Raw genomic sequence first — 23,461 nt, 5'->3', positions numbered from 1 at the left:
ATTACTTCTAAATATTTATTATAATATTTATTATATCGGCAACAGCAGATAACGCTGCCTGTTGCTAAATTAGCCACAAAGCTCGTCGGCGTGTCAGAAATGATTAAACTGGGGGGACTTACCAGATTTCTTAAATGAAATCCATGGACATTTTTGGTTTGGTCGTCAGTAGGTCATTAAAAAATATAATGTAATATGAAATAAAAAAGGGGGATAATTTTGGTTTTATAATCTGTCAAATATAACTCTTCTGAATGAAATCAAGTCAGTTTGAGGCAGAAACTACCTTTCAGTCAATACTTTCTGTCAAGTGCATTTTTTATGTTGTTTTGGCCATTTAAAGGTATTTTAAGTTGTAAAAAGTACTAGCTGAGTTGTAATCTGTCAAATATAACTTCTGAATGAAATCAAGTCATGTTGAGGCAGAATCTACCTTTCAGTCAATAAGTAGGGGCAGCAAACACTTTCTGGCAAGTGAAATACTGCATGTTATGGGTTGTATTGGCCATTTAAAGGTATTTCAACAGGTAAAAAGGAATGGATTGGTTGGTACACAGCAAGTTAAATAATGTAGAGGATAATTGCAAAAGAGATCATGTACACTGCTCAAAAACATAAAGGGAACACTAAAATAACACATCCTAGATCTGAATGAATGAAATAATCTCATTAAATACTCCTTTCTTTACATAGTTGAATGTGCTGACAACAAAATCACACAAAAATTATTAATGGAAATCAAATATATCAACCCATGGAGGTCTGGATTTGGAGTCACACTGAAAATCAAAGTGGAAAACCACACTACAGGCCGATCCAACTTTGATGTAATGTCCTTAAAACAAGTCAAAATGAGGCTCAGTAGTGTGTGTGGCCTCCACGTGCCTGTATGACCTCCCTACAACGCCTGGGCATGCATGAGGTCTAGCATTGTCTTGCATTAGGAGGAACCCAGGGCCAACCGCACCAGCATATGGTCTCACAAGGGGTCTGAGGATCTCATCTCGGTACCTCTGGCAAATGCCAAACGTCCTGCACGGTGTTGGGCTGTAAGCACAACCCCCACCTGTGGACGTCGGGCCCTCATCCCACCCTCATGGAGTCTGTTTCTGACTGTTTGAGCAGACACATGCACATCTGTGGCCTGCTGGAGGTCATTTTGCAGGGCTCTGGCAGTGCTCCTCCTGCTCCTCCTTGCACAAAGGCGGAGGTAGCGGTCCTGCTGCTGGGTTGTTGCCCTTCTACGGCCTCCTCCACGTCTCCTGATGTACTGGCCTGTCTCCTGGTAGTGCCTTCATGCTCTGGACACTACGCTGACAGACACAGCAAACCTTCTTGCCACAGCTCGCACTGATGTGCCATCCTGGCTGAGCTGCACTACCTGAGCCACTTGTGTGGGTTGTAGACTCCGTCTCATGCTACCACTAGAGTGAAAGCACCGCCAGCATTCAAAAGTGACCAAAACATCAGCCAGGAAGCATAGTAACTGAGAAGTGGTCTGTGGTCACCACCTGCAGAACCACTCCTTTATTGGGGGTGTCTTGCTAATTGCCTATAATTTACACCTGTTGTCTATTCCATTTGCACAGCAGCATGTGAAATTGATTGTCAATCAGTGTTGCTTCCTAAGTGGACAGTTTGATTTCACAGGAGAATGATTGACTTGGAGTTACAAGTATATTTTGTATATAACTGAGCACTAAGTAATTTTAATTATTACAGTCCGTTTTCCAAATGGAAAAATCATCCAACAAGGATGATATCATATTCCATTGGCAACAACAGGCTTCTATTAATGCCTATAATCATGTAAATGTCACACCTGGTTACGCTATAAACTGCAAACACTTATTTGGCCACAATTGTTATTATTCCGTTAAAAGAAAGGTTAAAGCATCACAAAGACATACATTTGCTATTACCATGGACATAAAGTGATGTTCATTTGCACGTTATGTCTGTTTGATCCAGATAAAAGCAGCTGTAGACGTAAAGAGAGTGGGCGATACATGTTGTGCGCGCTCCCGTGGACGGGCAGACGATCACTTTTCGGCACGACACCTGTGTGCTCTGCTGTCCAGTATTTCTGGCTACGTAAATCTGATATCAGGTGTGTTAACACCTTATAGAGGGACGTTTCCGGGGACAGCTACAGGCGGGGACAGGCCACCAAAACTGATAAATGACAAGGTGATAAATTAGATGTAGAAAGTAGACATTGTGGCAGATTATATGTAAGGTCAAAACTACTGCATGACTACATATTATTATATAATTGAACGCCTATATAGGAGAGTCCTGTTTATCACTATTATGATGACATGAAAGATGATATATGGTATTATTAATATTTTTAGTAGTAGTACTATATTGATATTTTTTATAGTTTCTGTTTCGCTGGCCCCCACAACACATAAACATCTAATGTAATTTTCACTAGTAGAGGTACTCTATCATTTATAATAAATCAATATATTTTCAGATATAATCAGATATATTAAAATGTTTTCTATAGTTTTATACATTTGACTTTATTTATCAAAACTTTAAAATATTTTGTTGTACTGTTCAAAGTATTATTTCTAACAATAAAAGATTATTTTTAAACTGCATTATGTCATGGTAACTTGGTGAGGTCTCAACATAACAAATGTTAGGGATAATCTTTGTTTATGTTATACGTTTCTTAAAATAAGCGGGGAAAAGAATATCGGCCGATATATTGGCTATCGGATTTTAAAATCCTCAAATATCGAAATCGGTATCAGACATAAAAATCCTATGCCGCCGGGCTCTAGTTGTCACACGTGGGTGAAGAGAGGCTTCACAGGCTGACGGTTCCCATGTTCGCCTGACTTTAAGTTCATTTATTGCTCTCTTGAAACTGAATAAGCCAATAGAAACAAGGTAATAGAGTCTCTTGACATCTGGACTGATAGGCTGATAATTATGATTGACAAGATGGTGGCGCAGGTACGTTGCGAGGCCCAGCGTCCACCCAGTACTACATTTTGTTGTACTGTGCTTGTACTAATTCAATGACAATAAAGTTGAAAATAATCTAATATTGTTGTATTCCTATGTATTGCTATGAAATGCTGTAAAATCAACCTCCTTGTTTAACTCAACATGGCAATAAATCATTCTGTTAGCAGATTTCTACATCTTACAAACTCATGTACAATATATGCCATCTGTGATTATGGTGTGGTTCTTTGGTAGTAAAGTAAGAAAAACAAATAGGCTTGTGAAGCAACAGGTTTGTCTTGAATATAAGCTCAATTTTTTCTGTCTGTCTGGGTCTGAATACAGCTGTCACTCTGTGACTCCAAATTAATGCTTTCTTTGAATTTGCCTCAATTCAGTTAAGTGTTCCTCGCCCCTAAACCTCTGAAGCATTTCTGCATGGTATTAACAAAATGATGGATTCAGAATGGCCTCCCTGATTACTTTTCCGCCATCAGTGGGGTAATGCTAGCAGTTTTACACGCTGCTACACACAGTGTGTCATAAAATGGAAGAAATGTCATTTGAGGGAAAGGACTGTCATTTGAAGCCTAGCCTACATATGCGAGAGATCATGCCTTCTTGTCAGATAGGTATGCAGAGCTATCCATAAAAAAATCTCATTAAATATTTTAATATGGCCTTGTGCAGAGATCCACAGAGGATCAAGACATTTACTCTCCTCATTAACCATAAAAATGACAATGCCTTTGCTTTTTTGCCTCCATAGATGGACATAGAACCACTATTCTGCAAAGAAATATACACATATTTTTATGTACAGCACACACACTATGGATAGAACATTACTTTTCATATACTGACTTTGAAAACAATTATCTTTACTCAGTCAGACCTACAAGAGTCGTGCCATCTGGAAGAGGCAACGCAATAAAATTAAAAAATCTCCGGTATCAGTTTTCATTTTAAGCATCTTGTTATATTCACTCTGATACATTTAATTAAACCGTCAAATTACTCTGCTCCCAAACATCAGTGGATTATCACAGACACGTAGCTGTCGGATCCTATTGGCTGCACTCTTTTCCTGGATGCTTTCACTCTTTCTGATCCAGTCCAATGTGGCTCTGGCTGAGGCCCACTGCACTGGCAAGGTGCATAAAAAGGCTTTCTAAATCTCAAGGTCACAGAAGGCTTTTCTTATGATCCTGAATGTCTGTGTACATGCTCTCACTTGTCCCTATTAAAAAAGCTTGCTACATGCTGACAGCTTTTCCTCTTATCTTTTGCTATGTTATTTAGATTCAGCTTCCTTTTTTGTCACTGCACAGAGTACAAGGAGTGAAGTCCTGACGGTACATTATCTCCACATAATAAAACAAACATGACAGCAAAATAAGAATATTGTCAGTAGCTGCTGGTTGTAATTTTGACAACATGGGTGCAGATGGCCTGTCCAGGGTGTACCCCGCCTTTCGCCCAATGTCAGCTGGGATTGGCTCCAGCCCCCCGCGACCCTGTACGCAGGATAAGCGGTTGATGGATGGATAGATGGATGGGTGCAGCTTGGTGTGAGCTACATCTTTACTTCCATGAATCAACATATGTGGATGATTTATCTTCTTCTTACAGCCAAATTATATGTTTTGCACTGTTGCATGTGGTAAATAGCTTTAGTCCTGCCAATTAGCCAGAATCTGGCTCAAGAGTTATTGCTTTGTTATTGCTTTGTATTATATATACCAGCTGTCTGTTGGCTGCTGGGAAGGAAATCCACAACACAGCAAACACTTATTTACTGTAAATAAATGCATAGTGAAAGTATGCTTAGAGTCAAACTGAATAAAGACTTAAATAACATTCCAGAAGTGCCTCAGATAAAATGCCTTATCTCCAGTTTAAATAAACAAATATGGCTACATAAATGATTCCTTTAATCATCAACTGCCAAGGGATACTGTAGGAATAAAATAGACAAGCGGCCCTGCACTTACTCCTCTGCATCCTTTTTCCTGAGGGGAGCATTTGTAAGAGGATGACAGGACAGGGTCAAAGTATTAATTTCCTTAGCTGCTACAAATAATTCATAATCTCAATAATCAATAGTTAATAGTCTCTGTGGATTTTCCTTATCATAGGAATGTTTTTGTAGTATAAACACATGTGGTGCACTTTGCTGCTTTTTTATGAGCCGTATCAAAAACATCAATAAATCAATGTAGTTACTGGGTAGACACTTTAAATATATATATATATATATATATATATATATATATATATATATATATATATATAATATGTGGTCTTTACTGTATGATGCACTGCTCATCTTCCCTAAAGCTTAATAAGCCTGATTTCATAAAAATTTTGTTAGCGTTAGCGTAGGCGCTCCTTATTTCAGGCAAAGCAGGCACATCCACTATAAAACACTGTTGAAAGCAATTCCTTGTAATGTGAATTTTAGGAAACATGCCCCTTAAAGTGTTATACACTCTTGTAATTTCTTTAGACTGCAGCATTTCACCATAGCCTCATTACCTCACTCATACATGCCGTTTTATCTCCCTTTCTAGTCAAATCCACCAAAGCTGCATCATCTGCTAATTTAAAAATGTTGACACTACATGACTGGTGTGCAGTGTGAAGTGGAAAGTTGAAAGGATACACCCTCAGAGAGCTTCTCTATTCCACCAGAGTTTGAATAGTCTGCTTCAAAAATGCCTGGTGAGAATACATACAAACTCTTAGTGAGCATGAACAGTAATTTCTGTGTTGATTTTCCTAGATATCTCACCACAACCCAACCCCCCTTCCACTTTTGTATGCTTGTGCTTCATTACTTCACATCTCCCCTAACCTTTAAATACAGATGCATTTGCTCCCCTCCTGGCTAGCTGGGTGGTTCTCCTGCTGCCTTAAAGGTTAATAGATTTCCCGCCCTCTTGTGCAGCGAAGCGCACCGAGATGGGAGTCACGGTCATGTCTTATGTGCATCACATTTGTCCATTTGAGATGTACAGTGAAAGCAGGATGACATGTATTTAACAGGAATTTGATTGCGCCTTTCTCTTAAATTAATCTGTAAATGTTTTTATGTAAACATTTTGACAGAATTTACACAAAAGACTACACTCAAACACACACAGACACACTAAATTTACTTAATGTTGTACCAAATACTCACATATTTGCAGTTAGAAAACAGTTTTAGCAGTTTAAACCCAAAAGCACATATATTTTGTCTCTGGGCGCCATGTTTCATAAAGAATGAGCTTCAAACACAGGCCAAGCTGGGTTTTGGTTTGTGGGCAGAGCGATATCCTTAGTGGTTAGTAACCATGAAGGGACTCCCCTGTAAACCCATACAGGCAGAAAAGACATGAACACAAGTTAGGGAGAGGAGAAAGAAAAACGACTGAGCTATCGGAAAGGGCAAGCCGAGAACCGATGGGGCAAATTGATTTCACTCAGGGAGACAGCAGCACTGATGATCATGCATCGTATGTTGTGTTACATAAGCGTCTTGCCACAGCTGAAGGGAATGACAGAAGTAAACAAGGCATAATTGCGAATACAAGCAATCTGTAGTGACAGGAGCGGAGACGTGGGGGAATAACTCTGCACTGGAAATTCACCAGGAAATCCAGTCGTTCTCCCCGCTATGATTGATCACTGAGGGCTTATTAGCTGTGAGATGCAACATGACAGACAAAATCAACTTACAGCCACAGTACTGGTTGGGCTTTCAAATGTTTCTAAACTGACAATATTTGGTGGTGACAGCTGTATTCAGGGGTGTCATTTGAAGACTTTTTTGTATTTGATTTTGGTCATATTTTAGTCAACAATAATATATTACCGAATATCCCTCACTGACTGACTTCCAGACAGCAGAACGACTTGCTGTTATTGAGACATGAATATGTAAAATAAGGTTAACTGGAGGTGAGAAAAACAGGATAAAAGTACCTGACATTTTATTTAACTATCTGCACATATGATGATACAGTATTACAGATTCATTTTTTTTTCTGATCTGAGCCACAAACAGCAAATGTTTTCAGAAATTATGTTAAATCAGGCAGCCAAGACGTGTTTGAGGGGTGTGAGCGATTTTTCCATAAGAGGAGAATTTGACAGCGGGCAATTGAAGAGACAAAGATTATTTTGTTTAGCAGTCATGCTAACACTCTCCTCAGGGAAACAAAAGACAGCAATCTCCGACGGGTCCAAAATCACTTCCAATAGCTCAGATATAAGATAAATAAAAGACCTCCAGTAGTCCACAAAGCTCAGGCGTGACCAGAACATACTGTATGAGTCAAGTCTGCAAGTGCCTGAGAGTATCTGTCATGAATATCGTAGAGGGTTTGATAGATCTTTAATAATCTCGCTTTGCTAATATAGATCATATGGAGCACTTAAAATTAAATGAGGCTAAGCCTCACACAGGAGGAGGAGAAATTTATTGCATCTAATGTAGTGTCCCAACATTCATCTGACAAAGTGATACCATGTTCAGTCTCCCAATCTGTCTTGATCTTATGCAAACTAGGGGGAGTCACTGCTGATTAAAGATTGTATATTAAAGAAACATGGCCTAATAGTCGAAACAAGATGGTCATTGCCTGAGACCAGCAGAGCCTATGGGAATGGTAAGGTGTTGAATTTAGCAAAGTTACGAATTTGGAGATCTCTAAACAAATCGCTGAAAGTTGAATGTGAAGCATAATTGTGCAAAGCTAGCAGACAGGCCATCAACATAAAGGTCATATAGGCAGACCGGCCTTGTCTGCACCTGGCGGGAAATCTTGAATCAATCTCGGCTGGTTGAAAGAACTGATTGTTACAAATAGGTGTAGCTAGGGGCAGAGAAGTCCAACCAAACTGTTGCCGAATTTGTTGTGATTACAGTGGTAGTAACTATGGGGTTAGAGAAGTACTGTCTAGATTTAAATGGAAGGCTACTTCAGTGCTTTTAAGGACGATGAATGACAAGAGTTAGCTTCTAGTTGGATACACTTATACTTTGAGACATACTGTACTAGATAAACCTACAGAGAAGATGATGGAAATTGTTTCCTTCCTTACTGGATTATCATCACCATCAAACCTCACCCTTAACCTAAAGAGTAGTAAATTGTATCCAGACAGGATGGGAAGAAAATCCATCATCCATGATGATAATGATGATGGTGATAATGGTGATTATTTTGTGTGACTGAGTAGTGTAATAAAGAAAATCTACAGCCATGCCAATGACTCTGTGAGGCTGTACTTAGACACAGTGGTGCCTTTGTTTAGCAGGTATAATGTTCACCATGTTCACCATCTTGGTTTGTTAGCATGCTAACATTTGCTCATTTGAAAAAAACCCAAAGTTCAACTGAGATGAATGGGTAGTCATTAGTTGTTCAATTATTTGTTTTGACTTGATGAAGCCACTAGATGAAAATTTATCCCAAAAGAGAACTGAATGGTTGTACCTAATTTTATGGCAATCCATCTAATAGTTGCTGGGACGTTTCACTCAAAACCACAAATGTGAACTTCATGGTGGCGTTCGAGGAAAAGGCAGTGGATCATCAAAGACGTTAGGAACCATGACCATGTCTGTACAAAATGTTGTGCTGATTTATCTAATAGATGTATAGATATAACTGTATAAGTGAAAACTTTGAACTGATGGTAGATAGATGAAAAGTCACAGAAAATCACCGAAATTATTAAGGTTATCCTCTTGGGACTATGTAAATGTGGACCAAATTTCATGGCAATCAGTTCAACAAATGTTGTGACATTTTACTCAGAACCACAAATGTCAACCTCGTGGTGGCCCCAAAGGAAAGTTAGGGCGGCTACCAAAGCCAATTTTTGTTTGTTCAAAATTGCATGCCGACCCAACATAGACCCATGATGCTAGCATGGGTTAAAAAAAAAACATTTTGTTCTGTTAATTTTTTATTATTAACAACATGTTCAATTTTTCTTAAGTTAAACTGCATGCCGTAAAATTATTCCTCATATCACCATCATATGGTAATATATATGCTGTGTATTAGTTGTAGTAGTCATACAAAACAGAGAAACATAATAGTCTCACTAAAAGCCATACTAGCTAATAGGGCTGGACAATAAAACAATAACGATAATTATCGCAATATAATTTTTTTCAATAACAATATAACAAATGTTCAATAAATATTCAATAAATGTTTGATTTTATTCACTTGAATCATACACGTAGGATCTTATTAAGATGTTTATTCTGTTGACTGAAAAGGGTTTTACTAAATTTTACTTAAAGATATTTGTTGACAAAGATTTTATCATAAATATTTTGAATGTTCTATCTCAGATTTGTGATGTGATCCACTGTTTGGCATCAAGTGTTGACCATAAAGAAAAGTTTAAACCACAATTAGCCACAATGAGCAAAAATCAGACTTTAAACTTGAAAGAAAAACCTATTTGATACTTATTGTGATAATTATCAATACTGAAAGATATGAAACTTTTTATCCCGATAACATTTTTGGGCATATCGTCAAGCCCTACTAGCTAATGTTTTTATGCAAGTACACTTTAAAACTCTGGAAGAAGAAGCACAGTTCTTCTTCTTCTCTGTCCCGAGAAGAATTTGATGTTTTGATTATTTTGTTACTTTGATCATATCATACAAATCTTATCAAATATGACCATCTTAATAAAAGCCTTCAAGGGAGACTGAGCTACTCCTATAGTACATGCAACATCATACACAGAGAACAATGATATAAATAATAAGATTATAGGGACTTTGTTTAATACTTACATTTCTTATCAGAAAAAAATAATGCTCATAGTCTCATTCATATCTAATTTAGAAAATATCTATGTACTATTCACAGAAAAGTGTAAAGGTCAAATCTGTTCTTTGTATGGAAATTAGATTTTTTTTTTGTACAATCTTTTGTTGTAGAGCAGAATGAGCATTGATTGGTGTAAGTGCCAACAACTCTGATGGAAGTAATGCACTGTTCATTTCAACACAGCCAGAAACCCATTCATTAGCAGAAGAGGGGTCCTGGCTGTCTCTCTTGATGGTATTGCTGATTAGATTCTTAGCTCTGTTGCTTTCTTAACATCACATTCATGCTCATGAATCTATAATCATCCATCTAACAAAGTCATTTTTATGTACTGTCAGGGAGGCGGTATTCAATGTCACAAGACCAGCTCAACGCCTGGTTTGCAAGAACTAGTCATTTTGTCAGTAGAGGTGTTGTCTGTTTATACTTGTTCTGTTAATACAATACAAATAATACAATAATATCAGCCCATATTTCGGCACTAGGTGTGTCACTGTACACAAAATTCAAGGTCCGGTATGTACTCCAGTTTTGGGCTCATGGTTTGGCACGGTTTTGGTACTGCAGCAAAAACAAAAAACTGTAAAATAATATTTTTGTCATTTATTTTTACAAATGGAACCATCGCTTATTGATTCTGATTGGCTCATAATTCTTACTGTCAGAGTTAAGGCACTAAAATACTAGCATATTGTCAATAAGAACAAATCAATTGCACAAATGCCAGTAATGCTTTATTGTAAGACTCTGACCTGTTGATAATTCCTGAACTGCAGCTCATTTATAGAGGGCAGGTACCACAGACTGACGCTATCATCAGGTCAAATTCTTTATTATTACAAAAACCTGCAAAACGACTTTTGCATTTACTACTGTTGACCTCCAGTCTACTTAAGTTGCCTTGCCATATTCATGCCTCACCAGGGTCCCACACACCGGAAACAAAAAATGAGCACCTACAAATATCTTCTTATAAAGAAGTTAAACAATTAAACTGTGTGCTGTGTCACGGCACAGGTAGTACTGATAAACAATAATTTGGTATTTAGTCTAGGAAATTAATCACCACTGAGCCTTATGGCTGTACCAGGTGCTTACAGGCCATATATATATATACATACACAATGACTTGGTTGCCAGTCAAAAAGAAAAGGAGACAGGCCTGACCTGAACAGCAGTGAACTCTACCATCGTTCAACTTGTCCCCTGCGCAGTTATCATTAACATTACTATAAGTATCAGTACCATTATTCATTTTCTGTACTGCTACTATTTTTACTGTTTGTATTTTCTGTGTGGATATTGTGTTGCCCCCCTCCACCCTCTCTTACTCTCTCTCACTCACCCCCAAGTCATGGTTCTGCTCGAGGTTTCTGCTTCTTGAATATAAGTTTTTTCTTGCCTGTGTCACATAGTGCTTGCTCATGTTGGGAATTGTTGGGTCTCTGTAAAAAATATTACAAAGAGCACAGTCTAGACCTGCTCTATATGAAAAGTCTAATGAGATAACTTGTTTAATTGCCGCTATATAAATAAAATTGAATTGAATTGAACATTGTGGTGTCATCCACATGACTGTGTTTGGGCCAACCCCTCTCAGGTCCACTCCAGTCCTCTTCTCGTGTTAACTTTGGTTTCAGTTTGTTGAGTTTAAATAGACAGACATACAAACTAACAACAATGTTTCAGGGATGAGGGTTTTCATGAATTGTCCATCACGGCCTCAACAAAAAGTCCATATTGCCACTCTAGCACTCTCTCTTCCGGCTTCTGTCCTCAGGCAGTTGTACATTCGACGTGCTTTCTTGCGAATGGCAGCCAATGTATGACCACGATAGTTGCTTTCATAAGCTTATTTTCAATCACAATGTAAATTTGTAAACAACTATTTTCCAGCCTGGTATCCGCATGTGTATGACTATTACAATTAAGCCCCACTTTGATCATAGAGTACAATGAAATACCATTGATTTTGGTTATTGCCTGTTACAAAATTCATGCTAGAAATGATTCACACTTATTGTCAGTACCATTTATCCATTTCAAACCCACATGCCTCTTGTGATCACAGAACAGGACTTTATCATCAGAGCAGGATCACAGGTTCAAAGTCGTAGGTGAGCAGGAAATGTTCAATGACTTTGAAGCACTTTGGATTGAACATCCATGCATTTATTATTAAAAACTGCCTGACTCCTGAATCAGAGTGCAAAACTGTTGAATACAATTTTTTCAAGCAGAAACTGAAATGTTTTAACGTTCTTGTTCTTGTGTCAGGAACATTCACATCACTGTTGGCTGACCATTTGGCTGTGACAAAGTTGGCTACGAAGACAGGGAGTGCACCGCATCTCAGAAAGGCTTTTTTCTTCTCATAATCAAAATTGCTCACTGGGTAGTCCTAATTGTACTCGAGTGCAGTGTACTCTGCTTAACGCTTTTTTGTTTGATCTTGGAAATTACTGTTTACCACTACATTTTACATTTCCTAAGTGCAGCTTTAAATCCATTGGAAACTAGACAAAACAAATACTAAAGAGAAGCACAATAAAGGGACCTACAGAAAGTCATTATTATTCAGTCATATTGGACACTGTTCATTTCAGCTAAAAGAGGTTGGTTGAAAAATAGATCTTTAAAAGGAATAAATTAAATCTGCTTCTAAAAGTCTAGAAAAATGTTACTTTTAAGGAACGCCATTGTAAATATGTCTGCTGATTACAGTGATGAGGAAATCTTAAGTAAGCTGTTATTTGACTTTGCTTTTATTTTTGGATTTAATATTTAGATTTATGTGTTGTTTTTTTTTTTGTTGAGGCTGAGTTGGGTCTGGCTTCTAGCTCTATCACTGACATTTTAATACCATTTTGAGCATGAGTACAGCCTGGAACAAGCCTGTTTCCTTTTGGAGTAGAATCAGAATCAGCTTTATTTGCCAGGTATGTGTACACATACGAGGAATTTGGCTTAGGATTGTATCACAATGTGCTTACTCATACAATGATACAATAACACATTAATAAAATCAGACACAGGCTACAGTACAGAGAACACAAGTATACACACTATAAAGAAGAACAAAAACAATATAGACAGATTGACAATAGAGCAGTGAGCAGAGTGCAAAGGATGCAGGAGTAAAATTATTATTATCATCATACATGTACACATGTACACAGTGCAATGGAGCCACGTTGTGACAGTAGTGCAAAGGATGCTGGAATAAATAAGTATTATGTGCAGGTGATATATACTTAAGGTAGGTGGGTTTGGGATACAGTATATAAAATATACAATATGTACAACAGTATGAACAGCTCTGAAATAGAGAATGATGAATAAATAATAAGTGGTAACCAGTAAACCTCTGTGGAATTAGTGGACTTGACCATATCTGACCACAAATGTATAGTTTTTAACTGTGAATCACTAGTTACTCAATCTGCCTAACCAAGCACTTCCTGTCCTCGCATCCTTAATGTACAAAGCGTTTCAAAGTTTTGCACATTGTTTCAGAGCCAAAACCAACACCTGACTGATTCCAACACCAACGACTTGACTGATCATTTCAATCAAATTTGCTTGTCATCCCTAAATACTATTGCTCCTCTAAAGGTTAGACCTAAACCTACAGCTCATAAGCAACCCTGGATAAACAACAGCATTCGCAGCCAAAAAAGGGAATGCAGGAAAGCAGAGCGCAGATGGAAAAAACAGTCTCCATGTCCATTACCTCAGTCTGAAGGATTTATTAATTAACAACAATAACATGGTTAAGGATGCTAGAACACACTATTTTTCTGAACTCATTTCTACACATCAACATAATCCTTGGACTGTGGATCTGCTGTTAAACCCAACCCCTCCTCGTACCTCAGCTGGAAGTAATGACTGTGAATTGTTTTTATCTTATTTTAATGATAAGGTGGTGTCAATCATCTATTACCCCCTCTTCCTCTTACCCTGAGGTCCCTCACCAGCAAAAAGAGAGTTTTAACCAGTTTTATCCCATCGACTTGTCTGAGCTTTTAAAAACAGTATCACAAATGAGAGTGTCCTCCAGCCCACTTGATGTAATACCTACAAAGTTTTTACTGAAAGTAATGGATTCTGTTGGGCCCCATTTGATCTCTGTTTTTAACAGCTCCCTATCTACTGGTTGTGTCCCTGATTATTTTAAAACTGCCTGTGTGAACCCACTTTTAAAGAAACCTGGTTTAGATCCCTCCCTCCATCAAAATTTTAGACCCATTTCAAAACTACCTTTTATAGCAAAAAATTTAGAAAGAATTGTGTCCAAACAGCTGCTCACTGTACTGGAAAATAACAAATTATTTGAAAAGTTTCAATCTGGTTTCAGGAAGTACCACAGCACTGAGACTGCCCTGCTTAAAGTCACCAGTGACCTTTTAATGTCTGCTGATGAAGGCATGTGCTCAGTCCTAGTACTCCTGGACCTTAGCGCTGCTTTTGACACCATTGATCACAACATCATGTTAGACAGCGGGTGGGGATTTCTGGTTCTGCCTTAGAATGGTTTTCATCCTACCTGTCAAATAGGAAGTTCTGTGTGTATGAGAACAACTATGTCTCTTCGTTCTGTCCAGTTAAATATGGTGTGCCTCAGGGGTCGGTCTTAGGACCCATTTTATTTTTCTTGTATCTGCTTCCCGTTGGACATATTATTCAGAGACATGATGTTTGTTTTCATATTTACGCTGATGACATACAGATGTATTTCCCGGTCAGATCCACAGACCCTGGCATGCTGAGTTCACTTACCGACAAAAATTGGATGTCAAATAATTTCCTCCAGCTCAACTCACACAAAGCTGAGATCCTAGTAAATGGGTCCCAGCAGATGGCAAAGCAAATACTGCCATCTGCTGGTTCCCTAGTGAATCATGTTAAGCCTGTTGCAAAGAATCTTGGTGTCTGGTTTGATAGTAATTAAAATTTTGAGCAGCACACCACAAAGCTAGTGCAATCATGTTTTTACCAGCTTAGAAATATATCTAAAAAACGATCTATATTAACTTTTAAGGACACTGAAACCATTTTACACGCCTTCTCATCATCTCATCACGCCTGGATTATTGCAACAGCCTTTTCACTTGTTTAACCCAAAAATCTACTGATCGACTCCAGACTGTCCAGAACTCAGCTGCCAGGCTTTTAACCAGAACAAAGAAATATGACCACATTACTCCTATTTTAGCTTCATTACACTGGCTCCCGGTATGTTTTTAAAATTCTACTGATCACTTTTAAAGCTCTTCATGGCCTCTCGCCTTGTTATATTTCTGAACTTTTAGTCCCATACGCACCAGCACGTACCTTGAGATCCTCGGGCAGAGGTCTGTTGTCTGTTCCAGAGTCTCAACTGAAAACTAAAGGGGACAGAGCGTTTGCTGTCAGGGCCCCGAGGCTCTGGAACAGCCTGCCCAAGGAAATCAGGTCGGCTGAGTCAGTGAACTCTTTTAAGTCCCTTCTTAAAACGTACTTTTATTGGAGAGCCTTTCCCGATTTTATTTGATTATATTTTTATTTTACTTTTTTTTATATATATATTTTATATTTATTATAATATTATTATATATTTAAGTGTATTCTAGTCTTATAAGTGTTTTCTTGTTTTTAGCATGTAATTGTTTTTATGTGTTTTATTGTTTTTACACTTTGTAACTGGTTTTTGAAAAGTGCTCTATAAATAAAGAATAAATAAAGATTATTATATTATAAACAGGTGGCTGATTAGAGGCAGAGTTACTGGGTTATTGCACAGGAATTGTTCCTGACACTGTGAGGCAGAAGTCAGCTGTTCATCAGAGTGATGGCTTTTAGGAAGAAACTGTTCCTGTGTCTGTTGGTTTTGGCGTACAGTTCTATGTAGCACCTACCAGAGGGTAGAAGCTGGAACTGCAATGGATCTGCAGTGTCGTTTCCTGCCCGTTTATATATATTTGCCCGTCCTCAATAGAGGGCAGGTTGGCACCGATGATTTTTTCTGCAGTCCTGACTGTCCGTTGTAGTCTGATCCTGTCCTCTTTGGTGACAGATCCAAACCAGAAATGATGGACGTGCAGAGGACAGACTGGATGATGGCTGTGTAAAAGTGGATCAGCAGCTCCTGAGGCAGGTTGAGCTTTCTGAGCTGGCACAGGAAGTACTTCCTCTGCTGAGCCTTCTTGATGATGGTGTCAGTGTTGGGCTCCCACTTTAGGTCCTGGGATATAGTGGAACCCAGAAACCTGAAGGATTCCACAGCAGACACAGGGCTGTTGAGTACGGTGATGGGGGGCAGAGAGGGGGGGGATCCTCCTGAAGTCCACGATCATCTCCACAGCTTTGAGCGTGTTAAGCTCCAGGCTGCACCAGAGAGCCAGCTGATCAACCTCTCGTCTGTAGGCCGACTTATCATCGTCCCGGATGAGGCCGATAACCGTTGTGTCGTCAGCGAACTTCAGGAGTTTGACAGATGGGTCTCCTGAGGTGCAGTCCTTGGTGTAGAGGGAGAAGAGCAGGGGGAGAGCACACACCCCTGGGGGCGCCAGTCCTAATAGTCCGGGTGCTGGATGTGATGTTCCCCAGCCTCACCTGCTGACTCCTGTCAGTCAGGAAGTTTATGATCCACTGACAGGTGGAGGCTGGCACAGTGAGCTGGGTGAGTTTGGTGCTGAGGATGTCCGGGATGATGGTCTTGAATGCCGGACGAACAGGATCCTTGCAAATGTCCCTGAAGAGTCAAGGTGTTGCAGGATGTAATGCAGTCCCAAGTTGACAGCATCATCCACTGACCTGTTAGCCCTCTAGGCAAACTGCAGGGGGTCCAACAAGGGGCCTGTAATGTCCTTCAGGTCAGCCAACACCAGTCTTTCAAAGGACTTCATGACTACAGATGTCAGGGCAACAGGCGTGGGTCATTCAGTCCAGAGATGGTGGGTTTTTGGGGACCGGGATGATTGTGGAGTGTTTGAAGCAGGAGGGAACTTCACACAGCTCCAGTGATCTTAAAAACCATTCAGCTCGTCAGCCAGTTGTTGAGTACCAGTAGTGTTGGGGGATGGTCTCCTGTAGTTAGTGAGTGTCTGCAGGCCTTTCTACAGTGACGCAGGGTCGCTGGTGGTGAAGCTGATTTTCTAGCTTTTCAGCGAAGCTCCTCTTTGCTGCTTTGATTTCTGTAGTCAGTGTTTTCCTGGCCTTGTTATACAGGACTCTGTTCCCACTTCTGAAGGCCTCCTCTTTGGTCTGAAGAAGCTGCTGACGAGTTTTGCTGTGAACCAGGGTTTTTGGTTGTTGTATGTGCGGAAGGTTTTAGTCACAAAAACTGATGTAAGATGTCACAATGTCAGTTAGTTCTCCAGGTCAGTGGCTGCAGCCTCAAAAACACACAGTCAGTGCAGTCAAAGCACTATATAAATATCCTCCTCCTTCTTTTCCCAAAAGCACAATATTAATCATTATTGTAATATTTAATGATAGCTAGTGTCAAGTTCTAAAAGGGAAAGATGATAACAGGGTCTTAAAATGCCCTGCAGGATGTTTTAGTGAGCCAAACTTGCAGAATTAGATCATCACAAAGCAACGTTTTTAACAAAATTCTTACCACCCTGTAAACCACAAAAAACTTTCCTTTTTGTGAAATATTGGATAATTCAACCTCTCAAACTGTTATTTAAATGAAAACATCTCAGAAAGTTTATAGGGGAAATTACTTTTTGACGGCTTGTAACAACTCATTAGCTGGCTTGCTTAAAAAAATCAGCAAAAGAAAATGTGAATTAAAGAGCGCTTCCATTTACTACTATAATGAAAGTATTATCAGCTAGTTCACCACTCGTCTGTAGTTGGGTGCTAATAAAGCACTGCAGAATAAGAGGGCACAACCAGATGACGTAATTAAAAGACTGCCAGTCAAACCTCAAACAGTGGAAAACCATGTGAAACACATGATGGAAATCTGACAATTATGTTTGTTTTATGTATTAATTTGAAGAAGGTTACAGTCTCCTCATCTCTCCACACAGATCTGATGTTTTTGTCTCTTCAGTGGACGTTTAAGTCACATGTTTTATGTATGTTATGATTTATTCCCAACGTAAAGATTAATTTTGTATCATATCTTGAGTTTCTTTTGAATTTTCTGTGTTTCTATTCAGATTTTTTTAATGCACAAATTGAAAATGGGCATAAAAACCACCTAAAATGTGACAACAGGCCGAGCCATGATAGAGACAATTTTTTTATAAGGGGTCACAAGCTAAAAAGGTTGTAATCTCTAACAATGTATTGTATTTTATAATCTTATTATATGTTATTAATGTAAAATGTAATTCTGCAAATTAACCAATAACTCCACCTGTCAGATCAAGGTAGTGAAGAAAAAAGTACAATATTTCCCTGTGTGGTGTAGTGGAGGAGAAGTATAAAGTAACATGAAATGGAAACACTCAAGTAAGGTACAAGTACATCAAAATTATATGTAAGTGCAGTAAGTGGGTAAATATACTTTCCACCACTGTCCGCAAATAATTTGATGATAAAAATTGATTTGAATTCAGAGACAAAATGTGGAAGAAGGGACCCATCCTCTCCTTACTTGTCTCCTGCCAGCTGGACAAATCACAGAATGCTGCCAACAGGTGTGAGGACACTGGCAATATAATTACTGGATGTCCGCTCACTTTCCCTTTTTGTCCTTCCCAAATCCATTAGGGCCTCCACCACTCAAACCTTTCATCCGACCTGAGAGCACATTGCGATGGACACGCAGCCAGTTGTCAAGCCAATCAAGGTGTCTGTGAGGCACGCTGCTCTCAGTGTGCTGCTGAAGCCGTGAAGGGAAATAATGAGCCAAGTCCTGCCTGTGACCCACAGCTAATGCTGCCCTTCTTTCTCACAAACATCATCAGCAAACAAGAATGCAACAACCTGACTGTAGCAAATCTCTCCTTCGTGTTTAATTGCTAATGAAGTAGCTTTAAAGATTATTAGATCCCTGGGAAGCCCACTAAGCCATTACATTATTGAGGTTAGGGGGTAATTGCAAGCAAGCTCAAATATGACCAAGTACATGCATGGCTTCAGCAGAATCCCATTAAAAGAAGCGAGGCGTACATATCCATGTTGACATGTCTGAGACATCCCCACCGTTAAGTGAGATATAAAGCTATATTAATGCCCTAGAGTTTGATGTATGTATACAAAAATTAAGTAAAGGAATCCATGAAGCAGTGCAGGAAATAAAAAGGAAAAAACTACAATTAAAATTGGTTTAAGAGCAAATCCCTTTGGAAAAACATCTACTGTATGCTAAAATTAAAAAAGCTCATTAATGTGGTATAATGCATAAACCACAAATAAGCTTTAAAGATACTAAAAATAACAGTTTCAAGTTTTAATAATAATTTAAATGATTTATTTGCCTTTTTTGCTGTTAAAATTCAAAAAGGACTTATGTTTACAATTCCTTCCCAAGCAGCTACTTATTGGAGTGACGTGATAGTATAGCTAATTTTTGTTTTATCAAGGAGGTTGGACCTAAAAAGTGCCTGACTTTGATAGCGTAGACTGCTGTTCACATCCCATCTCCTACCAGCAGTTCAACATTGTTTTCTTTTAATCATAATCATGATCTTTCTTGGGATCAATACTATACAATCTCACCTCATGCTGGGTGTAACATGCTGTCCTGCCAACATGTGGTGCCAGATCAGAAAATGGTCATATACATACGTTATGTAATTTTTCAAAGAAGCTATGGACAGGGTTTTGATTTGTGAAATCCTTCACATTTATTCACATTATTAGTTCCTTCACAGTATACACAGAAAGACTAAAACACAGAAAGTGTAAGAAACACCTCAAACAAGGACAAGACAAATACATAAGAGGCAGGTGAACACAATGTACTGAAATCCCATGAGGTGAAGCTCAGACTCCAACAAGAGTGGCACAGAATGCAGAAAAGTCTGTAAATCGAATCTTGCTATAGACGTGAAGTTCCTTCACTTCTGTGTGTGTTTGTTTAACTTACTGACGTCAGATGTGTGTGTATGTGTGCGTGTGGCAGACATCAGGAAATAGCAAGCTAGAGCTGAACTTTAAAGGTGTCCGCTGAATGTCCCTGGAATCAAAGTACAGGGTGTTGCTTTTCATTCAGGACTTCCTCGCTTCAGACACAGAGAGAGAGAAAGAGAGAGACTAGAGCAACAGTAGATGTGGTGATATAGCTACAAAAGCCCTGCCCCCTATAATTAAGTGTCAGTAACATTTTGTGCAAAAGCTTTAGTAAATTCTGCATTGTATTTTCATGTCAGAATCCTTTTTTTACGCTTGTCCATTTTGACATGAGAAAGTACCGTGATGGTTTGATCAGCGACCACTGCAATTATAAGCTCAATGAGATGATGGGGTAACAGGAAAAAGTAAATACATCCAGCTCTTAGCAATGACAGCTTCTGTAACATCTGGGGAAGCTGGTACAGGGGAAAAGTTATCACAAATGAAGATATCGGTGATCTTATTATAATGTGAAGAAACGTATGTATACTCATACAGTTTATCTTATATGTTATAATCTTTACTATATTTGTGATTTTCTTTCATGAAAGTGATACTTATTTCATCAAGCAAAAATTCTGGATTTTTCATATGCTACGTATGAAATGTGAAACTCTTGGTCACCCTGGTGTATCTGCTGTCTCAGTACTAAGCTGCTATAAAAGGAAAAGCCAAAGGGAACTTCAGCCGGCATTGACAGGCTGCCACCGAACTGACGCAGTGAACCGGAGGCCGATCCTTTAAAGCATTACAGAGTGAACGTGTTGTCGACCCCCGGTCTGTGTCAGATGCTACTGCTGCTACCAGCTATTAATATATAATGGAAGGATGAGATGAATCAGTGGCTCAAGCTTTATCCGTCAATACCACTGCATCACAATACACTATTATTTTAGCGATGAGGCATCGCTGTAGAGCAGAGAAACAGGCACTTAGAGGTTAAACTTCTTTTCTTTTGGTTGTTGTGTTGTAAATAAGAATATTATCATTATTATTGTTTGTCAAATATTATATTCCAATTTCTACACATAATTAAATATGGAAATATGATGTCTGTATAATATAGCTGATTAAAAATTGTATAACATTCTATATCTGATATTTGCAACACAAAACAACACATTTTAGCCATTTATTATTTGCTAATCAGCAGGCACACACCATGTTTTCTCTATGTCTTCTCCGCCACCAGAGTATGTCGTTCAGGGTCAGTGCAGGTACAATGAAAAAACAATAGACCAGCTTTTCACCTTGTCACATTGAAGGACTGTAATTTCCTTTTAGCCAAGGATGCTTCCTGATTGATGACATTTGACTGGTTTCTCTTCTACTTGAAGATGATGTTTTGGCCTTGTTGGTCAGACTGTGGTCTGGAGGAAAAATGTTGCCTGTCCTGTCAAGGTGAGTAGTGAAGAGCTGCAGCAAGAGGAGAAATTCAGGTATTTGGTTAATTGAGTGAGCTTAAACCTATATGTGATGTTCATAGTAAAATGTTAACTTTTAATTTGTATCTATTTTGGTTGGATACTGTGATTTGGCGCTGCTCGGAGGATCATCAAAGGCAGATCCTCCTTGGACGTTAATGTCTTTACAAGCTGTTTTTTGGCAATTTCATCCAATATTTGTTGAGATATTTCAGTGTGGATCAAAGTGGTGGACTGACCAACAGAAAATCTCTGCCATCCCTAACAGCTTACCTTTCTGCTGTGAGCACACCGCCTGGCTAAAAACTAACAGGATTGTTATCATTCAGCATGGGCACACACTTGTTCAAAGTGGAAGACTCTCCAATTGTGAAAAAATCTGTTGTGAAACCTTTCGCAGACTCAATCATTGGTACTTGCCATCAAATATTTGCACCTTAATTGCACAGAAATCTGACTGTAGATAAAGTTAAAGATAACAAGATATGGTCTTGTTGTCTGGAAAAGAGTGCCTGGATGAATGACTCAGTACTTTCTACCGTGCGTAGGTATTTTAAATGTAGTTTAATTATTGACATGTAAATGTACATCTAATATGGTTCTTGTTGTCTGTAACCTTTTTGTATGCTGTGTTGCCCAGGTTGCTCTTGTAAAAGAGATCACTGATCTCAACAGGTCTTACCTGGTTAAATATGGGTTAAATAGAAAAAACATTTTGAACATTTTGAACCTCTGTCCAGAGTGCTATTATTGTCCCAAGTTATGACATAAAGTGTTAAAGGTTCAGTTCACCCAAATCACAAAAGAAATTTCTTCATGCAGATCATTTTTGCTTTATCTGCTCAAGCTCATGTTGAGATTTTCAAATTTCATTTTTCATTGTTCAAGGAGCACCAATGAAGTTCCATTCAATTCAGCCCTATTATAGTGCTGGTTAAAGAAACAGCAGCTGCAGTAACACAGGCATAATATTTCTCAAACAATAGCGATAACAAGAAATACCCCTAATTTATTCTTGACACTCGCCTAATAACACAAACCATGGCTGAACCATGAGTGCATACTAGCAGCATACAGAAAACTACTGGGAATGGATTAGACTGTACAGAGACCAATAAATGTCCTGAGGGTGGCGTTTATGATGCTCCATGGATCATTTCAGTGTAACCTCTCTCTCTCTCTCTTTTTCTATTGAAACAGAACGGCTGACAACTTGTAAAATTACACAGGCTAACATCAGCAGGAATCTTCAGCAATTCTTTCAACACAGCGGTCAGGTTTACTGGAGCTGGAGCACGCTGTCTAGACGATGGCTGACCTTTCTGTTGTGACCAGTGTTTCGCTGGATTCCAAGGCTTTTTGCTTTTTTTTGCATAATGTAAGCTGACTTGTTACAAACCATGACCTTTTTTCTTTCACAAACAACACTCTCTCTAAATATGGACTCATATGAATTTGTAACAAAGCATGCATATTTCATCCTGTTTTTCACGTTTTTGTTTTCTAAGAACAGGAAGGTTTATCTAATTATTATATTCTGTCACAGTTCTTTGATGAGGGTGTGCAGGGAATAGACCATTCTCAGTTTATTATCCAGCAGAAGATTGATGACCTAATCTTTTGATACAAACTACCATGTTGTTGCAGCACAGCAGACAGACCCTGAGCAACCTTTCCACACTTGGCTTCAGTGCACAACCCTGTTCGTCATGTGGGATTTTAGTATGTTTATTTGTCTTTTCCTGGCTACAGTCCAGCACCACCTGCCGAGTTTTCCTGAGGATTTTGGGCTGTCATCAATAAAAAATTATATTCATAGATTCTTTGCAGCATTTCACATTTTTAAGAAACTGCCCACTCAGATTTGGATTAGTCCCCATGAGGAAATCACATTGCTGCAGGATGCAGCAAGAAAAAACATAATGTAAATAAAAGAGCAGATGAATGACAGAAGACAAACATATCCAACAGTTATCATCTTAAAATGCAAAATAACAGCAAATATGCAGGATGTTCATTAATTAGTAGCATTTTATACATGTAAAATAGTTCTTGCCTCGTTTGGTTAGTTTCAGCAAAATTTGTCCTTTTTTGAAATGGCTCGTCTGTGTTTGGCATCATTTTCCAGACTGTTCCCATCAGCATATGATGATATGA

At 38.7% G+C, this 23,461-nt stretch overlaps 1 protein-coding gene across 1 annotated transcript in view; it reads left to right on the top strand.

Moving 5' to 3' along the window:
• tnnt2c (troponin T2c, cardiac) overlaps nt 1-21,313 on the top strand; it is a 116,484-nt gene extending 95,171 nt beyond the window's left edge. Inside the window, exon 4 of the transcript XR_006828557.1 lies at nt 21,218-21,313. The gene's annotated coding sequence lies outside the window, so the exon portion shown is untranslated. The remainder of the gene's footprint in view (nt 1-21,217) is intronic.
• Nucleotides 21,314-23,461: the final 2,148 nt, after the last annotated feature.

This window comes from Micropterus dolomieu, linkage group LG16 (genome assembly GCF_021292245.1).
Source record: "Micropterus dolomieu isolate WLL.071019.BEF.003 ecotype Adirondacks linkage group LG16, ASM2129224v1, whole genome shotgun sequence".
In the NCBI taxonomy this organism is placed as follows: domain Eukaryota; kingdom Metazoa; phylum Chordata; class Actinopteri; order Centrarchiformes; family Centrarchidae; genus Micropterus; species Micropterus dolomieu.
The sequence above is the reverse complement of the archived record's forward strand: the minus strand, read 5'-3'. Positions and strand labels throughout refer to the sequence as shown.